The 24,211-nt window shown below is 33.9% G+C and overlaps 1 protein-coding gene and 1 long non-coding RNA gene across 7 annotated transcripts in view; one reads left to right on the forward strand and one right to left on the reverse strand.

The window, feature by feature from the left end:
- Positions 1-24,211, reverse strand: part of PCDH9 (protocadherin 9) — a 1,035,500-nt gene that overhangs the window by 634,162 nt on the left and 377,127 nt on the right. The window lies entirely within an intron of this gene.
- Positions 1-24,211, forward strand: part of LOC127553296 (uncharacterized) — a 108,429-nt gene that overhangs the window by 58,806 nt on the left and 25,412 nt on the right. The window contains exon 2 of the long non-coding RNA XR_007951714.1: positions 3,687-3,762. This is a non-coding gene — a long non-coding RNA (uncharacterized LOC127553296). The remainder of the gene's footprint in view (positions 1-3,686; positions 3,763-24,211) is intronic.

Below are 24,211 nucleotides of genomic sequence, written 5' to 3' on the forward strand. Positions count from 1 at the left end.
TGGTGGCCTTACTTAGATGTTTTCAACAGTTATCTATGTCATCACTTGGGCGCTGGTCACAAATCAACTCTTACTCTTGAAAGTGTCCATACATTGGAAGTGAATGGCAATATCAATATCTAAAATTCAATTAGATCAACAAAATGAGGTTCAGGATCAGTATTTGGATAAGTTGGTTTTGTACCACTCATTGCTATATGAATGCCATTATGTTGGGAGAGAAAAGAAAAAAAAAAAAAAACCTGATGTGCCATATAATACTGGAAAAAATGGGAACATCTATCAAATGCCAATTTCATAATATTCTTTGGTAAAATTACATGAATGTGTCAAAGGATCCTTTTGTCACCTAATTTATTCACACATATTCACAAAAAGATTTATGACAAAATGCTTTTATATGTTTTTAGGCCTAAAAAAAGAGAGAGAAAATAAAAGAAACTTTGAAAACACTATTTTTTCTGACAACATATCAAAACTCCAATTAAATAAAAAACTTGCTTTAATCAGATTTAAATAGTACACACAATTCACTATTAATATAAAAATTAAGAGTCAGAACTAGCAATGACATATCCCCCCTTTAGAATGGAATAACAAATTTAGATAATTTAAAAGGTTTGGTTTGAAGACAAAAATATGTGGTTCAGTACAAATGAATGCAAACATATTCTGGAACCAAAGGCCAAACAGAAGGAATATGTGTGAATCAAAAAAGAGCTCTAGGATATGAGAGGAGAAAAGAGGTTTGAGAGTTGTTATTGCAGAAAAATAGCCCCAAAGCACTCAACCTAAAGCACAGCTGCAGTGAACAGGACAAACAAGGAGATGGCTTATATTGCATTTTTGAAGCACTAAAACATAAATCAAAGAAAGTAGAATAATGATGAAACAGTGATTTCAATTCCTAGTACTTACTATGTAGCTAGTCCTATTTGCTAGCAAGGTCTGGTGAGGGCATTGATTTTAGAGACCATGAAGCAACAAACACAGCTGTCTAAAAAGAATGCTGGATGCTGTCACTTGATGAAGGTCAAATTTTAGGCATTGTGAATTGGGATATCATAAAGGCAGAAATGGGCAAAGAATTGATGAGAGAAAAGAATTTTACTATTTTTCATAAGGTATTCTAATCCTCTGACTGAAAATTATGGCAATGATGAGCAAAGATAAACCTCACAGAATTTTCACTTTTAATTTTGCTTTTGATTAAAAAAAAACTGGCATAGGAAATTCTGGGAATAGCTTAAAAGGTCATGTAAAAATAGCATAAACTTAAGCTGAATGGAAATTACATGTAAATAGATAGACAGACAGACATATATAGATCTTTTTCCAGTTTTCTTTTCCCAATTAAAGAGCATTTAAAGTTTCTTGGACAAAAAGGAGCATAGCATAGGGGCTAGAGAACTGACCCACAAAGTAATAAGGCTTTGATTCAAATCCCATCTCTGACAAATATCAGCTATTTGACCTTTGATAAATCACTGATTGGTACATTAGACCAATGGTTCTTAAACTTTTTGACTTCAGTACCCTTTAAGATTCTTTAAATTACTAAGGATATAACTTCCCCAAGAGTTTTGTTTATGCAGATTATATTTATTCATATTTGCCATTTTCGAAATTTAAATAGCTTAGTACTGAAAACAGCTTTGACCTTGATTCAGCGAGCTCAAGGGCAACCAAGACCATACTTTGAGAACCACCTTATTAGACAACTCTCTAAGTTGCAGAGAAGATATCAGTCTGCACTGATTTTTCTTACCTGGGAGTTTGTCTTACCAATGACATCACAAGTGTAGTCCCCATTCTTTAGCTAATGTGTATATGTGTTTATGTGTATGTGTGTGTCCATTTGCATGCACACATTCACACAAATATACACAAACACAAATACATGCAAAGAGAAGGAGAGGGATTTTTTCCCTTGAATTCTAATGATATTTTCAGTTTAGTCTACAGTTGCCCAGTTAAAAAGAAATTTAGTTATAAGCAAATAAAACAGGGACCTTATGGGAACTTCCTCTATGGTTTAGTAGATAAGTTCTAGGTAGTTTTCTGAGACGGATAGAGATAGATTTTCTCTGGTTACATCATTAAGGTCAGAAAAAGAATACGAACCCTGATTCTAAGGAAAACCCTCTATCCTCTATCCTCTCCTATTTCTATTCAGTTATAAATTATTAATGCATGAAAATTAATGTAATTGTTTATAAACTCTTAGTAATACCTAGATAGACTCTTATATTAAATGAAATTATCCATAATAAAAATACTGTATGAAAAATAGCTACCATTTTAAATTATGACTGCACTTAATTCATGATAACAGAGTATATAATGCATCTATTCTACTTATATGAAATTTTAAAAGTATAAATGAGCATTGGATATTGATTAATTGGCACAAAAAAGCAATGAAGTTGTTTCTGGTTTCACAAGGCTCATAGATTGAGGATGGAAGGGACTTCAAGAGTCATTAAATCCAATCCACTCATTTTACAAATGAGAAAATAAGAAACCCAGACAGGTTGAATGCATTGCTCATGGTTACACAGATAATAATTAGCAGGTTTATCACTCCGGTAGTTTTCTTTAAATTATAGGTTCTTTCTACCACCTCACACTGCCAAAGACTAAGTTCCAAACCTAAAATGCTATTTTTTCTTTTTTTATCTTTAAAGTTTCTGTTTCCCTATCTTGTCCCACTTTGGAAGTATAAGATCTACTACTCATTCTGATCAGCATTAAAGTTTTATTTGCCTTAATTTCCTTATTTTACTTTCTGACTTGGACTAATTCTTTCCTCCCTTGGGCAACTAGGAGCTTTACCTTATCCTATCTTTATTATCTGCATTACTTCCTTAATGCTTCACTTAGTGTGTACATTGATCAGCTTAGTTCACTTCAGTTCAGAACTTACAAATCCCAGAGATAGTCCAGCCTTAGACTCTCTGGTATTTGCAATAATAGGTATGTGGAATCATGTTTGGCCACAATTAAAATAATTCCAAATAATGTATTTATTTTTCTTCCTTGAATTTATATGCATGAAAACAGGAAAAGAAGTGAAGATTAAGAAAAATGAAATAAAAGTATATGTTCTTTTCATATATGACTTGGTTTGGATGAGTACTTAGGTCTTTTCTAAATCTCAAATACCTGTTAAACATTTAAAAATAAGAAAATGCTAAAAGCAGGTATTTTGAATAGCTATTAGTCAGTTAACAGATTTATCTAAAGCATCAGTTCTTTCGAAACAGAGTTATGTCCCATACTTAATTCAGTAAGGCTGGGCTCTCATGCATCAGCTCCTGAATCAATATGTACCTCAACCCACTATTTCAAACAAATTAGACTTCTTTAAATGCTTTATTTACCTCTGCATTACCCAGTTGGGGCTGGAAGGCCAAGTGGCCAAATTCAATAAGAAAGACTTTTCTATCTTAACAGGACATTGATTTCTCAGAAATCCTCTTGGGGGAAGTCTGATCTTGTCAAATTTCCAGCTATATCCTAGAAGCCACTAAGCTTAAGATCTTTCAGAAAATATTTTAAAATATCTTAAATATGCATTTTTTCTAAAAGCAATCTTTCTCTATCATTATGTATCTCATTTTTGCTTTTTCCCTCTTTGCATATTCCATACTACTTTTCATTTTTTTTTGTCTTTGATTTTGCAGTTACCCTACAAATGGAGGAACCTCTCCCCTCTATCTAACCAAACAGAAGTCCAGTTCTCAGTTCCATCACTTCCAGGTAACCTTTCTTGTCTACTCTTGTCTGTTGTTGCTGTTCAGTTATATTTGATAATACATAACCCAATTTGGGGTTTTTTTTGGCAAAGATATTGGAGTGTTTTCCTATATCTTTCTACCGCTCATTTTACAGATGAGGAAAATGAGGTAAACAGGGTTAAGCAACTTGCTCAGGATCACACAGTTAGTAAATGAACCACATTTGAACATAGAATAATGTCTTTCTGATTCTAAGCTGGTCCTTTATCAACTGTGTCACCTAGCTGCCTACCTGTCTCTTGTACAGTTATCTGTAAGGGGTTAATAACATTAAATACTTTGTGGATTCCATGTATATTAGCTCCATGTTCCCAACTAGACTATTAATTCTAGGAAGGTATGAATTATATTTTATAAGGGGTATTTTTCTGATTTAAGATACAGACCATATTTTCTCCCTTTCCAATTCTTCAGAAATGTGACTGATGCTGCTAGTCCAATGACAGACTAAAGAATAAGAAAGTTTCCTTTAGAATCAGAAACTTGCCCTACCTTACATGTCTGCCCTCCAAGTTCCATTTTTTCTTCATTTCTTCATTTCTCCACATATATATGTGTGGAGACATATATATCATATATTTTTAGATATCAGGCAACATTTTATTCAGTACTTACTGATTTTCAGGCTATCACTTTTCCTCATTTGGAGTTTAGAAAATACCTCTAGACAACTATGTCATTTTTGCCTCTAGTAATGATGGATTAGATGAAGGAATGAATCAGTGGGACATGACTAATAGAGGGGTTATTCTCTTAACTCACAATTAGGGATAATAGCACATATAAAACAGTATTCATATTAAATAAGTATTTGGTTTTGAAGCATGAAAATAGAGAGAATACAAAGTAAATGTCTTTCAAACAAAGTCTTTCTCTGTTATTGTTCCTGATGCTACAATATTCATTTACCCTTTCCCTCTGATAACAGTAGGTAATATCTATCTGATAGATAATAGATAAAAGAATCTTCCAGGAAGTCTAATTTGCAAACTGGTCAAATGAATAATAGCTACATAAAAGAGAAGGAATGGAACTAAAGACAGAGAATAATAAAAAAAAATTTTTAAAGAGTATGATTGTTCTATGTAGATGCTGCTAATAAAAATGTATAGTTATAAATGTAGTATGTTTAAAACTCTGATAAAATGCTTATCATTTCCTTGTATTGCCTTGAGTACCAGTTGATTCTAGCTTCTTCAGGGTGTCCTACTAATGAAATGAAGTAGCACGGGCTCTGTGCCTGAAAAATAAAATTCATTTCATTATAGTTCAAGGCTTCTAATCCTCTCCTCTCCCTCTTCGCTACAGGTTCAGGGACATATAGATCAACAACCCATACATGATTCTTGATTTTTTTTTTTCTCCAAGCTATATTTCTCAACTGCCAGAAAAAAGCTAAAAGCCCTTCCAGGTAGAAATTATCAAGCTTTGAGCACTGATCCAAGGGTTATACTTTGTTTTTTTCCCCCTTTCTTAAAGGAAGGCTTCTTTTCCTGATCTATCTTATGAATCTCACAGAATGACAGGCTGAACATCCTCTTGCTCCCAAATATTCTTTGAAATTATTCTCTCCTCATCATTCTTTGCCAGGACCTTAAACTGCTATTAGCTTCAGAGATTCCTCCCATTTTTACTATTTCATATCCATGTCAACTATGAAAAAGAAAGCAAAATAAGAAGAATGAGAATGAAAATAATAAATAACTCATTCCCTCTTGCCTTGAAAACAGGCATTGTTAAAAAAAAAAAGCCAACTTTTATGATTCACCATATAAAAGAAACATGTTTATTAAATCCAGATTTACAGAGTCAAAGGCTCAGCCTAGGGCAGAGAATCGGTGATGTTGTATTTCATAGATATTATATACCTTTCATGAGCATGAATCTCTTAGAATCCAAGGACATAACATTATCAGAATATAGGACTTTGTGCTAAACTAATTTGTGTTGGATCTTAACCTCAGATTGAATAAAACTGAAATAATTTCATCCATAAAAAGAGAGGTACATTTATAGAAAACTTGATAATGCCAAATCAGTACATACTTTTATTTATTCTTTGCTTGTGTTAATGTTAATAGTCTCTCAGGTATTCTCTAAGCATTTATAATGTATCCTCTTTTTCTAACTCGTTAGAATTGCTAAGTTCCAGTGGAACTCACTTTAGTTTTCATATATAATTCTGAAGGGAATAGAATTTTATTATGTAGAAATGGTAGTGAGATCATTGGTTCCTACCCCAACATTTAATAGTTGTACAACTTTAGAGCTGTCTGACTTCTCTAACCTGAATTGAAATCTAGCCTCAGGCACTTAACTAGTTATGTGAATTTGGGTAAGGCATTTAAACCAGTTTGCCTCAGTTTCCTCACATGCAAAATGAGCTGAAGAAGGAAATGGCAGACCATTTTAGTATCTTTGCCAAGAAAACCCCAAATGGGATCATGAAGAATCAGAAATAACTGAAAACAAATGAACTAAACCTTTCTAAAATGAAATTTTCTAATATATAAAATGGGGATAATTATACCTTTATTAAAGTAATTCAAAATGCTTGCTCCTCTGGCAAATCCTGGGGTAGGATAGTGTTATCAGGGGCATAGCTACTAGCTATGAGCAGTTATGAGGGGAATTGTCTGGGAGACTACATGGTTCCTCTCTCTGTGCCTTTGCTGTTGGGGAGCTGAGCAAAGCAGAAGAGCTAGGATAGGAGAAAGAGAGGAAGAATCTGTGCATTCCCTCTAAATTTCTGACAGAGTAGAAGTCATACTAGGTCAAGGTCAGTAGTGGGGTGGGAAGATAGTCATCTGAAGATACTGTCTATACCCAAATTTGTATGCAAAATATTCTACTTGGCTTACAGGATTATTGTTAGGAAGAAAGATTATGAATTGTAAAGGACTATGAATGTGAACTATTTTATATATATGTATATATACAAAATAGTATATTTTATATTTAAAAAATAATATAATATAATATAATATATATTTATTAAATATACATTTATATATTTAACATATATATAATATAAATATATATATGTTTAATTACATAATTACATAAATAAATGTAAAATATATTTAAATAAATAAAAATATATTAAATAAATAAATATAAAAAATAAATATATATATACACACACACACACACACACATATATATATGTGTGTGTGTGTGTGTGTGTGTGTATATACATATACATAGGAAGGAGACATACATGGAAATTTAAGTTCTGCCCTTGGACACAGAAATATCTTGTATTTTCTCATCTTCATTTTCTTACATTTCTCTAATTGCCTTTTTCTCTCTAGTGAAGGCCATTTTGTTTTTTTTTTCTCCCTTTATGTCATATCCTTATAACACTTTTTCGCCACTTAGCCAGGAAACTATTTTCCTTCTCAAGAGAAATTTCAACCATGATATTAGTTTAAAAACAAAAAACAAAAATTAAAAAAAAATCTTTCAGTTCCAAGTGCCAATTTCAAAATTCACTTAAGAACTTATAAATTCTGACCTCATAACTATTTCTGTTAAAATAATTTTTTTTTTCTTCTTCTATCCCAGTTGTATATGGTTCAGGTAAGATATGAGTCTGTCTTCCATGCAAGAAAACAAGGACATTGAACTTATAATTATTAATAAACCTAATATTAGCTGCTATTAGCTAATATTAAACTCAAGTAATAATAATAATAGCTAGCATATCAAACTTAAAGGTTGCAAAGTTTTATATGCATATTATCTCCTTAATCTTGGCAATAATCCTGTTATGTGGGTGCTATTTTCCCCATTTTACATATGAAGAAACTGATGATGAGAGATGTTAAATGACTTGCCTAGGTTCACATAGCTAATCCTACGGCAAAATTTTAACTCCGGTCTTCCTGACTTTAGGTGTAATACTCTATTGCTTGTAATATCGTTTTTTTATTTAAAATGACAGTCACCTACTTAATCACAGATGTTTTACTTACAAATTATAAAGCAAGCTTGGGCAAACTCAGATGTTGGGAGAGGCCGCGTGATGACCTATTAAGGAAAGGGTCCCATAGGAAGCATGCTCCCTTCTTTCCATCCCACCCTTTTTTCCTTTTTTATCAAGCACCAGCAGAATTATTATCCTAAAAGTATCCTTGAAGTGGGTGGCTAGGACCACATAAGTATTCCTTAGCCAATGAAGCTGCTACTTCCACTCTGTCCCTGCTTGATGCTTCATTCTAAGTATCTCTGAAAAGCCACTTAGGAGTTTGTGTTAGTCAGAGGTCACAAAGGCTGCCATCCCCAGCTGAGTGATTCTCTTTTCAAACCGGGAATGTGCCCAATTTGAAGGGAATATTATTTTTTCTCTCTCCAAAATTTCAAAGAGTACATTGCTACATGTTTCCTAATACATAGGGAAGAATTGGATACAAGTAATACTGATTAATAAAGAAAATCCTCATAGGAATTTATAATAATTGCAAGTTAAAATATGGTAATCAATCTCTGAAACCTTGCCCAAAATCACAGATTTTGGTAGGTAAAAGAAGGACTGTGACTTAGATGAAATGGTTAAACAGCAACATATGACATAGCCATTAAGCTGATATATACTAGACTAAATTCAATAAAACATGAATAACAAATATATGGCTTTCCTTCTTTTTCCCATCACTTACTCATGTCTAAGTCCCAAAAGGGCACAATAAATAGCATCAGGCCTGAATTCAGGAAGAGCTGAATTCATATCCAGGCCCAGATATTTACTAGCTGTAATCTCTACTTGACTCAGTTTCATCATCTAAAAAATGAGCTAAAGATGGAAATGGAGGACCACTCTGATATTTCTGCCAAGAAATCCTCCCCCCAAAAAATCACAAAGAGTTGGACATGATTGAAAATTATTAAATAGCAACAAAATATACCCACCAATATAATCCCTTTGCTAACTTAAACACAGATTCTTTGCAAAATAAAACTTCATCCATCCTTTTCTGGTACCCTTGTATCCATTATCAACTTTTCCCCTTCCCACCCCCCCCCATACTGGATTAGACTTCCCTAAATTACTTCAGACACTCTGTTAGGCAATGCAAATTCTGGATTTGCAATTTTGGCACTCTAACAGTAAGTTCACATCCTGGACTGTGCCCACTATTAGTGGATGTCTGGGCAGTCTCCCAATAAGGCTGACCAGCTTCAATATCATTAGTGGGATGATGGTATTTCTGTGCCTCCTCCTTTTATTTCTCCTTTAGTTTAGTAGCAGAGTTACTGAACTTAATGAACCAAAACACCCGTTCATGCATTAAAAACTGGAAGGTGCATTCTGGCATGAGAAAAATGTTATATTCAGTTTGCTGCAGAATGCACTGTTTTAACAAACATAAGAAGGAAAGAAAGCATGGGAATGTTTGCATAATGTTGATATGTTAGATAAAACATTATGAAGCTATTGAATAACTAATATGAATAACTTAAATAGTGCTTTGCAAATATACAACATTCTACAAATTGTTCATGGTAGTAATGATATGTAATTATACACGAGTTAGATTTGTAAGTAACCAAAAGGGACTAACATTTTATGCAGTAACTGACCTTTTCCTCTTTAAAACTTTCAGAGGCTTTTGTGCTTCTTAAGTATTTATTAGAAACAGTATGGGCGAGTAGATAGAAAGCCAGCCTTAGAGTTCAGAAGAATCGGGCTTAGAACCTTAAAACCTGACTTTGAATTATACTAACTGTGTGAACACAGACAAGTGAATTAACTTCTCATTGCCCTAGGTAACTCTTTCAAAGACTATATATTACAGAGAGTGGCAACTGTGGAATGGAGTTTCAAATTCTCTCTTTCCCTCTCTCTCTTACATATACATACACAATACAGAGTCGGGTAGAGAGTGGGTGATATATATGTTCATACAAATGCTACTTACAAGTCTAATATCTTGAGATATTATGAGAAATATTGCTGATAATAATGTAATTTTTTTACCATGACCACACATTTATGACATTATATTAATTACTTATGAGATATTCTTTTATTTAAAGATAATCTCTATATTGTTCCTAATAGAGAATATTTCATGTATTATAGAAGGCAATTCTCTATCCCAACCTCACAGACTTAAAAAAAAAAAACACTTCAAATAATATTTTAAATAGTTACTATGATAAAGAAGTTATCGCACATTTAAGTATTCCTGCTTGAAATACAGTTCATATTATTGTAACACATGTTTTCTCTTTAAAACAATGGCTCTTTGTCTCTTCTGAATCATAGATTCTTGCAAAAGTGACAGAATGGTAGTGGATGGTACACAGCTGCTATACTGATTTCATGTACTTTACATGAAAATGTAAAAAGTATTGGCAGACTTAGGGAATTAGGGTTTTCCTCAACTTGATTCTAAAATATGTTTTTCATTAGATAAGCATCTAGATAAGTGGTGCTAAGCAATCTAAGAATGGCCTTTCTGATTTGAGGAAGAAAGAATGGGGTGAAAATTCTTTGGAGTAGGATGATAGGCCTAAATCAAGTAAGGGAATTCACACCATCATAGGATAACATAAGATCACAGAAATCGAGGAAAAAGAAGCAAGAAAAAGAAGGGAAGATCAGAAAGGAAGATGCCTCAGAAAGTGTGACTAAAAATTTTTTATCCTTGTTATAATTTTGCTTAGGCTTTGACAGCTAGCCAGTGAGCTGGCCACTGAAATAATACATTTTAAAATGTACTGCAAATTTAATCTGCTAATTGAGTCCCATCTCCTGGTCCACTTTAATCCCAGGTAACTCCTTCACCCCAGAATTTTGGTATTTAATCCGTGTCCTTCTTTTTCTGGGCATAAGAGAAAAAAGAAAGAAAAAGAGAAGGGGGAAAAAAGATATCTACTCTTGTCAAGTAACAGAGCATTTTCCCATTCATGAGACCATTAAATCATTTCTCCTCTCAAGTGCTGAGTCGGATGTAATAATTTGCTCTAATTTTGGACTGGAGTACTTCAAAAAGCTCTACTATAGTAAGAACCACAAGCTTCTATAACTGAGTACCATGTGGGAGGGAGAGTATAGAAATAGTCAATATAGACAAGTGAAAAGATTTACTTTGCTGATTGCCCTTCCCCAGTCAGTGCCAGTCAAGATATGGAGTCTATGGTTTAGATATTAATAACTGCTGGGACTTCCAGCCATACATAATGACGAAGACATCTGTAAAGCACTAGGGTTTTGAAAAAGTGAAGGCAGCAAGACCCAGTTTATTGGGGAAGGCTTGATTATAGTGCAAACGGAGTCCCTCTGATCTAGGGCCAAGGCAGCAGCACAAAGCAGTTGCCAAATTTATCAGGTCTTATTTAAACCAAACATATATCTAACTGTCCTTTTTCGTTTTTATTTTTGCTTCATCACACTGCAAAGCATAATTTTTTGGTTTATCACAAAACTTCTGTCTGTTCTATCCTCTAAGTCATTTGTCACAGTTCTCAAGGTCACAGGGGAGCCTCAGTAGGGAAGTATTTGTGTTGATTGATTGGTTTTGTGATGCCTAAACCTACTGGTGCTGCTAAATGAGCTTTTTTTTTTTTTTTTACCCTTTTTTCTTTTTCTTTTCTTCTTTTTTTTAAGCAATGAAGTGACTGAAGGGGAAAAAAAGTTGTGAATCCTGTTAACAAGATTCATAAAGCAAGTTCTTCCCAGGAGATCCTGGTGACTTGCATCACTGCCCCCTTGTCACTTACTGAGTATGAACAATGAGAACTCTGCCCTCCAATAGTTATTACAAGGAGAGTGGATTCAATGTCTACAATTAAGGAAAAAACCCTGAAATATGGGAAACAATATATAGCGAAGGAATCCCAATTTCTGACCCTCTGTGTTTAAAAAAGAAAACTTTGTATGTGTGCATAGACATTGCCATGGAAAACAGATTTTTATTTTCATGCTTTTATTTCAGTAATGCACTCTGAAAGAGCGGCGTATGACACAAACCCAAGTTCATTCCTGCTGGGAAGCTTTTTACCTAAGTCAGTACAGTAGCTGTTTGGGAAAGAATAGCACTAATGTTTCCCTTCCAAGCAAGTACAGGAGTATGTCTGAATACATCAGGTTCTTTAGATTAACAAACTGTGTTCCTCTGGCTAAGTGCTTCCTGCTTTTTCTTACCAATTCAATAAACAGACAGATAGGCAGGCAAACAGATTCTATTATCTATAGCAGCCAGAGGCACAATTTTAAATTTCTGAGTGAAGGACGATAGCTTGTGACTGCAATGGATTGGTGAATTATCATAACGACACTAATGAAAGATTTTAGACACTATGAAGGAGAAGAAAAGGTAATTTCCGGACACCCCATGGTAAAGGGGTCTTCAAGTTTGCATCTCCTATTCCCATTCTGACATTGTGATGACATTGTAGTCTAGTTAAATATTATCAGCTCAATTTTTTAGCAATTTTTATCTAACATAATGTTTATGTACTAAATATTGGCTCTGCAAAAATGTATAAATATCTTCCATTCAGTTCAATAAACATATAATTTCCACTCAAGCTGGTTTCAAGACTATGCTGGTAACTAAGATTCTAAAGACAAAAAGAAAGCTTTTCCTGACTTTGAGGAGATTATATTCTATCTGAGGGTTACAACATGTAAGCAAAGACTTCTGAGAAGGTAAAGGATACTTTCTGAAGGAGGTAATACTTTAACTTGGCTTTGGTAGAACAGACAGAGAGGTAGAGGAAGTTCATTCCACTAACCGGGGAAAATTTGGGAAACATTCAGAGAAAGGAGATAAATTATTTAGTAACATATTGTTAGTGTAGCCTGGAACATATGGCATATGAAGAGGATCAGGATGAATTAAGGTTGTAAAGTTGTCTCACTTTCATGTACATCCATGCCCTGTAGGCCCTGCTGATGGGGAGGGTAAAGTCAGTGGATCACTTGAGTTTGGGAGTTCTAAATTACAATGGCTTGTCCTGATCAATTCTGGCACCAATGTGGGGATTCCATGGAGGAGGTGTGAGGGGACACTAGACTGACTTCTTAAAGGAGGCCCCAAACCATTAAAAAACCAAAAAACATTTCTAAGGATTAAGTAAGCTCTAAGTGGTCTCTGTACTTCTAGCCTAGGCAAGACAGAGAGACTTTGTCTTAAAGACCAATAATATTAAATAACAGTCTAAATGAAAGTCAAAAAGTTTGTGTTTATCTTATTGTTTTCTGCTTTCATGAACACAATTGGAATAAAAGTTAACTTTATTCCAAATGGTACTGTTAGAAATACAAATGTTAAGTCATACTGTCATTTTCAAAGCACCTCTTAGAGATTTAGTTAAGTAGAAGCATGATCACCACTTTTATCTCTTCTAGGCAGTGACATGATCATTCTTTTCCCAGGATAAATCTGTTTCTTCTTTCTTCTCTCTTCCTATAGCTTATCAACTTGTCAATAAAGAACTGCATTCTTATCTATAGTATATAAATACATCAATAAATAAACCCATCTTTTTAAAAAATGTTTTAATTTGTATATTTCTGGCTAATTTGTGTTTATAAGATTCCAAAAAATTAAAAAGCTGAAATCAGATTAATCTAGTCTTGTAATATCCAATGGACAGACAACATAACAGAATGATAGAATTTCAGAGATGACAAATGATCTCAGCCAATCACATTTATTTCAGACTAGCTTTTTTTTTTTTCATTCCTAAATCCTCATTAGGTTGAACCCCACTGATTTAAAAATCCATGATAATCCAAACCAATAAACATTTGGATAAAGACCAAAATGACATAATGTTCTCAAACACTAATGATAGTCAGGATTCAAGTTAACAAGATAGAATGCTAGGATTGAATTAAATAACTAAACATTTAGTGATGATAAATGTCAAATCTTCATATTTAGGTTCCAATATCTATAAGTGCAAGATGAAGAAGGTATGACAAGAATGTGAAAAAGATCTGAAAGGTCTTGGTGAATTTCAAGCTCAATATGTGCTGATGATATGGCAGCCAAAAAAGTTAACATGATCTTGAGTCAGTTAAGAGAGAAATATTGGAATAATTATGTAAGTTATAATTCTTTTGTTCTATGACATGCTATTTTGTTCTGTTGTAGAGACAACATTTTAGGGAAGAAATAAACGAGGTAGAAAGTATTAAGAGGAAGCTAAACAGGATGACAAAAGGACTCAAAATCTTGTAATATGGCAATCCATGAATGGGACATGAAATGTTTATCCTAGAGAAACAAAGACTTGGAAGAGACATGATAGCTTCTTGCAATTAGTTGAAAGGCTACTGCACAGAAGATAGCTTGTTTGCAGATGGTTCAACTAGATTCAAAGAGTAGAAAAAATTAGGCAGATGTCAGAGGTAAAGAAACACAATTAAAACAATTAAAGTCATTCCAAAATAAAAAAAGTGGCTTAGTGAGGTAATGGATTCCTATTCATTAGAAATAAACACTGTCTAGTTACTCATTGCACATTTTCTAGAGCAAAGCTTCTTAAACTTTTTCTACCAGTGATTCCTTTCCACTTGAGAAATTTTTTTGTGTAGTATATATTTATGCATAATATATAAATTTATACTTATGTATAGTACATATATATGTATAAGATATAAAATAGATATACAAGTCAAACATTTACTGAAAATATATCATAATTTCACTACTCCTCACATTTGGATTCCTTATGGGGAATATGCAATATATAGTATAAACCATTATTTAAGAAGTTGGACTCTTAACTTGTGTTCTCTTGGTGAGGTATAGGCTAGGTTAGATGATCATAGCTTCCTGTGTTTACATTTAAATTCTTTACTAAGAAAATCTACAATATAATTTAAAATAATAGAATATATTATTATATATAGTATAATATAATATATAACATATTAATATAATTTAAAATTTATAAGTTAAAATAATAGAATATATTCTATATACTATATAGTATAACATAACATATATTAATTTTTATTATATATAATTATATAATACAATTTAAAATTTATAATATAATCAATATTGTCACAGAGATATTCCACCTACATAGATAGAATCAAGTTATTTCATTAACATGTGACACTATCCTATTGCCATCAGTTAAAATAATAACCATTACAGTAAATTATAGGGGACTTTTATCTTCACCAAAGCAAGATCTCTATTTGATAATACTTCATATTTTATGCATTTTAAAATACCTCATATTTGAAATTCTCTGTCATTCAGATTCATCCATCATTGATTCCAAGCTTACACAGATTCATTTGAGTTTCTGAGGTTTAGTTATGTATTAGGTATTTTGGAGGAGCTGTTCTCTGAGTCAGGAAAATGTGGATTCAAATCCCACTCCTGCCTGAAACAGACTTTTGACATAGCTTTGGGTAACAGGCTTTCAGTTCTCTGGGTGGTTCTTTAGCAATTTAAGATGTAAGTTTCCTTGCCAGGAGTTCCCCACACCAAGAAAAAAAACCCTTATATAGTCCAAAGATGCATCTCAGTATTATTTTATAAGCAATACTCTTCCCTCAACTTCTCCGCATTAAGGGATTTGGATGATTCATTAACTCACCGTTGATGCAGCACGGTCTGCTTAGATGCCTTTGTGCCTCCCTGTTGATCTGTGGTGTTGCAAAGCCCCATGTGCACAGCACTGCGTAGTTTTATGAGGATGCCTCAGTATATCATTCTGCTTTGAAATCTGACATTTCATTCTGCATGAAATCACTCCTAACATTACCAACAAGTGAATGGAACTTGCTTGTTAAGTAGGGAAAGATGAGCACCCAGGGAAGATGGCTACAAACTTCTTCATCAGAATGTACAATACTCAGACCTCTGTAGATCATGCACTTTTGCATTAAGCGACCATCAAGCATGTCACATCCTGCAAACACTATTATTGTGATGGCGCTCCCTGGTTTGCCCTTCTTCATATTTATTCGCACCTTCTCTAATATCATTTTGAGGTACTGCATATCTTGGTGGCAGATTCTGATCCTATGGGACTTATCTGCCACTGAAGCACAGTATGAGATTTTGAACCAGGACTTAGGACAGTTTATTAATCTCGGCTTTTGGGTTTCACTTGAATCCCTTGAGAAGAGCATTGAGCTGTGATATAGGGTGGATAGAACTAGAAAAGTCACTGCTCAGAAAAGTTTTAGGCCCTTAAGATTTTAAAGATTGTTTATTTGGTGATAGATAAACAGGGAATAAGCAGTTCTTGGGATAAGAATTACAAAATGGATGAAATCATCTACTGTAGTAAATTCTTGGGCTTTTACAAGTGATAAGTCACTAACTTCCTATCGTTAGAATTTTTAGCAGGCCTTAAGCATTTTTTAAAAAATCATCATTCTTACAGGTATAATTATATTCACTTGGAAACAGAAAGATAAATATGAGATCATCAAAGTACCTGGAAAAAGATCTAGGAATTTCTAGTATTATTCCAGACGTTATAGAGGTGATTAAACAAGATGTCACCAGAAGGCAATACATGTTTCTTCATATCTACTATGTGCTACATAATAGATGGAGAAATAAAATGTTATAAAAAGAATCAAATACAAAGCAAAGGAAACTACCAGGAGGTTACTATCAAAAGAGAAGGCCTTAAGGCACAATTTTAACTTTAGGATGGTGAGATATTTTGTGTAAATAAACATCAAAGATCCATCTTAAAGGTAAAATACATTATGTTTTATGATGAATTACTTATATTGTAAAAAGAAAAGATGGTTTTTATATTAACAGAAAAATCTCATATTAACTTAATCAATTGAGATCAAATGAGAGTCACAAGACTTAGGTGTGAATCTCAGGTGTCCTACTTAGTATCCTTCTCCATGGGTTCATTTTCTCATCTATAAACTAAAAGGTTGGATTAGATGACCTTTATGTTATCTTTCAGATTGAAATTGATGATCCTATGAGCTAGTCCCATAAGTAGGCTGGGATTCAATTAAATTTATGTAGGAGTCTATATCCTGGGCTTAAATCCTAGGACCTGCTTTCTCAGGAAAATTTATAAAATCATTATCTGCTAGAGCTAGAAGAAACCAGGTGATCACCTAGCCTGCTTCTAATAATTACAAATGAAGGAACTATGACTTACAGAAATTATTTACTTCCAGCTTTGCACCTGGTGCAACTATCCATCCATGACCTTTTTGTAACCTGACTTCTTTACATATAAAACTGAGATAATACATACCTTAGTGTTAGTGTACAGATCAAATTATTTAACATAAAAGTTCTGTGAAAAAATAAAGTATAAACCACATAAAAGCATGAAAACATGATGTATTTTTGCTCTTAAAAAGAGAAATTCAAAATTGATTTACAATTTGGATTATTCTGGAGGTGTGAAATAACTATATAAATAAATGTTATATTTTAGGTAAATGCCATTTAACATTGTTCCTGAGAACTCATAAAAGTTAGTCCCTAGAAAGGACTAGGGAATTCATCTAATTCAATTGCTAATTTTAAGGATCAGAAAACCTAAAGTTCAGAAAACCCAAAACTTCCCCAGAGTAATAAACAAACAAATTAAAAAAAAAAAAAAAAAAAACTAAGAAGGATTCAAACCAAAGTCTTCTAACTACAGTGAGTGTTCTTACAATTGTTATCTCCATGTTTTTAGTTGCAAAGGATTTCCCAAGTAGCAAAATCAAATACAAAGCAAGAAACTATTCTGAATCTATTACCCATCATTATAATATTTTAAACAATAAATATTAGCCAATAAAATTAATTAATTGAATTTTATTGAATTAAACAATGAGCTACATTGAAAATGCCTATACATTTTTAAAGTTTTATATTGCATGCCAAGAAATCGTTGATAGATGGTAACACTCATGATAATTTTAATAATGGAAGTGTCAAGAATGGGAAATTGATAAGTGATTCCTTCTAGGCTCAGACAGAACTGGAAATCTGACCTTAACACATAATCTACATATTATCTATATATGGATATTATGTTTTGTTTTGTTTTTATTTTTAGCATAATTGAATGTCAGGTCAACAATCCTTTTGCAACCAAGTATGTTGAATTTGGGTCTGTATTCCACTTCCTTGGGTCATTTTAATTTTTGATAAGATAAAGTAAAGTTGTAGCGTGATTAATTTTTTACCTCAGCAACTCACTATGATGATCTCCTAAACATCATGATAATTTTGATTTGTATGTTGGTGGATCTATTTTCAAAAAATCATGTAAAAGTAGGTACAATGTATGATAAGTAATATATATTATATGAGAATTATCTAGGCATGGTAGACAGAATTTGTCAAGTCTAGTTTCAATCTTTCCTCTTTCATCTACCAGTTCTGGGTTCCTAGGCAAGTTTTTCAATCTCTCACATTAAGGTTTCTTATTAACTTCTCTCAATAATATTAAGAGTTCTATATCAATTTGTGCAACAAATAGAGAGGGGGAGGAGAGAGAGGGGAGAGACAGAGAGAGGAGAAGAGAGGAGGGGAGGGAAGGGGAGGGGAGGGAAGGGGAGGGGAGGGGAGGGGAGGGGAGGGGAGGAGGGAAGGGGAGGGGAGGAGGAGAGGAGGGAAGGGAAGGGGAGGGGAGGGGAGGGGAGGAGAGGAGAGGAGGGAAGGGGAGGGGAGGGGAGGGGAGGGGAGGGGAGGAGAGGAGGGGAGGGGAGGGGAGGGGAGGAGAGGAGGGGAGAGGAGAGGGGAGAGGAGAAGAGGGGAAAGGAAGAGAAGAGGAAAGGAAGAGAGGAGAGAAGAGAAGAGGAGAAGAGGAAAGGGGAGAAGAGGGGAGAGGAGAGGAGGGGGGAAGAGGAGAGGAGAGGAAGGAAGAGAAGAGGAGAGGAGAGGAGAAAAGAAAAGAGGAGAGGATAAGAGAGAAGAGAGGAGAAGAGAAGAGAGGAGAGGAGAGAAGAAGAGAGAAGAGGAGGGGAGGGGAACAGGAGAGGAGGGGAGGAGAAAGAGAGGGGAGGAAGGGAGGAAAGAGAGAAGGAGAGGAGGAGAGGGAGAGAGACAGAGAGAAACTGATAGAGATAGAGTGACTAACAGTGACAGAGAGACAGATAGACCCACAGAGACATAGAGACAGAGACAGAAAGACAGAGAGGAACAGAGACAGAGACAGAGAAAAAGAGAGACAGAAAGATAGAAAGAGGCAAACAGAAAGAGACACACAGAGAGACAGAAACAGAGATAGAATGATAGAGATATATAGAGAAAGAGAAACATAGAGAGACAGAGACAGAGCTTCCTCAACAGAAATTCCCCAAACAAATGAAATCATAAATTTGTCTCATGAGAGATCCTATCTCCACCCTACTTCCAATATATGCACACATAACTCACATGCACACATGCATATATAGATGTTTGTATGTGTATATATAATACGTATACTTGTATATATACATATATTAATATACTATAATGTAGACATTCATTGCAATTAATAGATGTTTTGATTTATTGGACTTATAGAACATTTGTATTGGAGTTTTTTATGCTAATGTTTTCTTATCTTTCGAATTTACTGAATCAAATTGTAATTTCCTTTGATAGGCCATATCAGGATCTTCTTTCTTTTTCTGTTAGATGGTGATTAGGTAATATGATGGATAGAATATTAAACTTAACCCAGGAAATCCTGAGTTCGAAAACATGCTTCAGGTCACTTAGTAATTGTGTAATCCTGGGTAAATCACTTTACTGCTGTCAAATTCAGTTTCCTTTTATATAAAAATGGATAACTGTTATGAAGATCAAAGGAGGTAACATGTAAATGCTTTGTAAACCTTAAAACAGAAATAGAAATGCTAGTTGTGATGCTAATGATGATGATGATGATGGTGGTGATAATTATTATTATATTCATCCAATCCCTCACTACAAAAGCAAGTTCTCTCTCTTCATCTTCGGTCGTTTATTTTCTTTTTTTTTTTTTCTTTTTACTCCTTCCAGTCTGTCTCCAAAGTAATCAGATCTTTGGCACCTCAATAAATTATTCATGACCACGGCACTCCACACTGTGCTTAGATGTGGGACTTCCTGGCATGCTTCCCCATTACTATCCACGGACATATGCACAACCTACAGAAAACTGTGCACATCTGTACATGAAATCCATAAGCAAATCCCTAGACCTGCATTAATCACAAGCACACACAAGTTCATCTGTTTTGCAAAGTTCTCTGCTACTTTTTTTCCTCTTTCAATTTCACACTTTAGTATTATTTCATACAATTTTTAAAGGCCTGCTCAATATAGTCTTATCCAATATATTGCACTTCTCACCTTGTTTTATTCCCTGATTTTTTTTTTATTTTTAATTTCATTTTGTTTTGTTTTGTTTATGGCTTATACCTCCTTTAATGCATAACAATATGGCAGTGACTAGCTTAAAATTCTCTTGTTCACACTCCTTCTCTACATTAGATTCTTTTCACAAACAGCTGCATCACAGCTGTCATTGTGAGTGGCAAAGATGTCCTTTGCTGAGAAGTCTCTTCCTGTGGCATCCAGGGTTCCTTCAAACAACTAATTAGCAGGAGCCAGGCCACAACAAGGTTTGGTGCTGTCCTTCAAGTGAGTAGCCAGCGCTGACACCATCAACTGAGCTGTCAAATAGGGTTCTCTGAAAAAAATCAAATCCACTTACTTTGTGGTGAAGAAAGAAGTAAAAAAAATAGATTTTTGAGAAATTAAAGAAAAGTTTGAGACATCCTCCAATGCTGTAGGAGAAGAACTAAAGGTGTTTTGCAACCTCTAGATTTCATAACTGATGTGCTGTTGCCATTCTGTGAGAGGTCATTCTTTCAATAAATCCAAAAGAAAACTATTGCTTGAATATCAAAGGAGCGATAAATGTAATCAAATTGTTCAAACATGGTCTTTTTTAGTTTTGTATACAAACTGCTCAAATATTTTTCCTCTCAATATTCAGAAAAATAAAATTTTCTTCATTCTTTTCTGTTAGAAAAGATTACTTCTGAGCATCAATTTTTTAAAAATCCATTTCTAAGTGGAAGAACATAATGAATATAGGATTGAATGTGTGTGAGTGTGTACACAAATGTGAGGTGGCATAGTATTCAGGAAGACAAACTATGCTAAATTCTAGACAGATCATAGACCCATCTTTACCAGATGGCAACTTTGGCTAAAAATTAATTTGCAATTATCTATAGAACACTCTCAAAAAATCTTCAAACATCAAAAAAACAGGCTTATTTCTATCTCTCTGTCTCATTTTAGGTGGATAAAGCTATCTTCATTTGCACAATGTATATTTTTCTCCTTTCAATGTGACATAGTTTAAATAGACTGCTTTAATTTACCTTGCTATTATTTTAGTTAATACATTGAATATATACATATATTTATTAATTATAGCCATAAATTTGTGTTAATGTGGATATATATGTAATCAAATATGTAAAGTATATTGTTTTCTATTAAGTATAATCTTTACAAGAAGACAACTGGAACTAAAATTGTTGTCTACTTTAGGAAGATTCAGATGAGACCTTCATTTATTTGAATTTTTAAATCCCAACAAAGTCACAGATACGGCCCTAAGTAAAAAGTGAAAAATATTTACTCCCTTGAAATGGCTTTGTCCAATTTTAATTTGGAGTTTTACAGCAGCACATCTTGGGATATCTTAATCGGCCATCTGCACCCAGGAATTTCACACTTGCTAAGTCGGCCAAATTTCCAGAGTCTAGAGGCTAAAATTCACACTTATTTTTAAATCCTTCCACCAATCTCTCAAACTTTGAGAGTTAAGATGCCCATCTGACATTGATTTTCGGATTTCATCCCTACAAGGAAAGAGTCTTATCTCAAAAATTCATACACTATATACTAGACCACTTTACTAAACTACTTTAACTCCAGCATCAAAAACAGTGACAGGGGACAGCCACTCATACTGAGATGCAGTCTTGTGTGAATTCCAATAACTATGAGGCATTTTCCTACAGATCCCATAATATAGACACTGAGGGCTATACTGGCTTCCTTTCTGTGGAGTCTCATGGGTACGTGGCTATTAATGCACATAGAAAGAAAAACCACAATAGAACCTGCAGGTTAAAGACATGCAGCAAAAGCCTACACTGCCATATTTAGTATTCAAGAATCAGATTCCAGTCAGAGCTATCTCTGTGCTTCTATTTTAAAGTGATATCACATGATATAGCCAATGACAGAAAGTGTGCCAGGCAAGAGAAAGCTTAAATATGAATTTCAGCTAAAATTCTACACTTCATTCCAAACACGAGCCCAGAAAACACCAATTTCAAATAGCAAATGATTTCTGTGACATTTGCTTCCCAAGAGTTAGATATAGTCCCACAAGCAGGAAAAAAAAAGTTACTTTACAAATCTAGAAACCTGTTTTACTGCTCTTTAGCTCTGTGGCCTGCAAAAGAACACATAAACTTTAGATGCCTCAGTTTCCAATTGTGTAAAATAAGTTGGAATATATGAAGTCACTTCCAGCTGTGAGAGTCTACAACGAATATATCTTTCAAATAGTTAATAACTTGTATCCTTAGATTCCAACTCGTCACTGTTATGGTGTAGTACTTTTCAGAATAATGACTATGGCTTTTTAAGTCATTTCAATTCTGTAGACCATTGTATTTCTTCTATAGTAATACTTTTTTTTTTTTAAGTAACTGAATATACAGTTGTATTCTATATGTCATTCCATTTAATAGCATTGTAGACAGAGGTTTTTGTGATGTGGGGTTAGTAGTAACATATTGGAGAAGAAACAATGGAGGGATTTTACATATCATATAGATAGTAAAGAATGAGATAAACATAAAATTAGATAGAATTACTACATTTTACTAAATCCATAACAATAATAAATCAAAATGCAAGCATAGGTTGCTATGGATTTTCCTTATAGATTATCAAGAGACATCAAAGACCTAGTGAAAATTCTCGAGGGGTTGATTATTAAAGTTCCCTCCTTAAGATTAGTTTCCCAGGAGCCCAGGGAGTAAACCTAAAGGTGTTAAACACTTATTACCTCTTGTAGAGCAGCCCCCAGGCTCTAAGGTGACTTTCCAGAGCTAAAGTCTCTAAGCCCTCATTAGCACTTTTGACTGCTCTAAGAGGTTTAATTTCATAGAAAACAATAGAAATGTTCAACAAAGTTTTCTGAGAAAGGAGGACCAAGTGTATAACTGCCTTATGGCTTCAAAGGAGATTTAATTGTTCTGAGCAATGGTATAAAACATGCTCATATTATAAACTTCTGGTTAATTGAAATTAAAAACCTTTGGGGTTTCAACCTTTATTGTGGAAGCCTTTCCTAAAATGTAATACCATGGTTTTGTTACTTTAATTAGAAGAATATTGTCTTAATGATGCAGTAAGAGAGGCAACAGGTATAGTAAACAAAAGTGAGACATCTTTAACCAGGAAGACACGAGTTAATGTCCTGCAGTCTGACACTGTGACCTGAGAAAAGACACTTAACCTATAGAGACTCAGGGGACTCCACAAGGCTAAAAATTACAGATGAATTAATACTCTTCATTGGCAAATGGATTTTCCTCACCAGAAGTTCCCTAACCTGATGAACTAAGAGATCCACCCCTGCCTTCCTTGCCCCCATTAACATAATGGAGCCAATGTAATCATTCTTTTATGGATAAAGAAATTATAGTGCTTCCAATTATAAATTTTGAATCTTAGTATAGATGTCCTTCATATGAATTCCTTTCAATAAATCTTGGATGTAACTTATTTTCTTGTGTTTTGCTTCAAAATTGAGTTTAAGAAAATGAGCTAAGAGGATTTGGTTAAATACAACTTGATTATATCAAATGTGGAAGAAGTAAAAACAGACTTAAATAAGTAATAGTTATCCTTTCTTTACATAATAATTTGTGGAATGTAGAATTATAGGAACACAGGTTTTAGAGCTGAAAAGAAGTTTAGCATAAGCTAATACAAGTCACTCATTTAAAGATAAGGAAATTTCACCAAAGAGGATAAATGCCTTACAAAGAAGAAGGAAGTCAAGATCTGGTATCCAGGCCTTCTGGTTTCAAATCCAGAGCTCTGGATTCCTAAAAGCTATATGGATATTTTTGTACTTACATCCAGGAACATCAGGAAAATGGAGCACAAAACATAAACATTTAACATTTTCACACTAATGTTAACTTCTGTTGTTAAAGGGCAGATAATAATGAAGGAAAAACCAACAAATCACCCACAAATCTGTCAGCATCACGTTACCTATTTGTATTGAACTAGCTCTCTTTCGTACTCTCTCTTGTATTCATTCATTAAAACTTCCAAGAACATCATGAGTTTTCCTGATTTCTGACATGAACAAACAGATGCTTGATATAAATACTGATTTGTTATTTTTGTGGGGGAGTT

Source organism: Antechinus flavipes, chromosome 3, assembly GCF_016432865.1.
Source record: "Antechinus flavipes isolate AdamAnt ecotype Samford, QLD, Australia chromosome 3, AdamAnt_v2, whole genome shotgun sequence".
Classification (NCBI taxonomy): domain Eukaryota; kingdom Metazoa; phylum Chordata; class Mammalia; order Dasyuromorphia; family Dasyuridae; genus Antechinus; species Antechinus flavipes.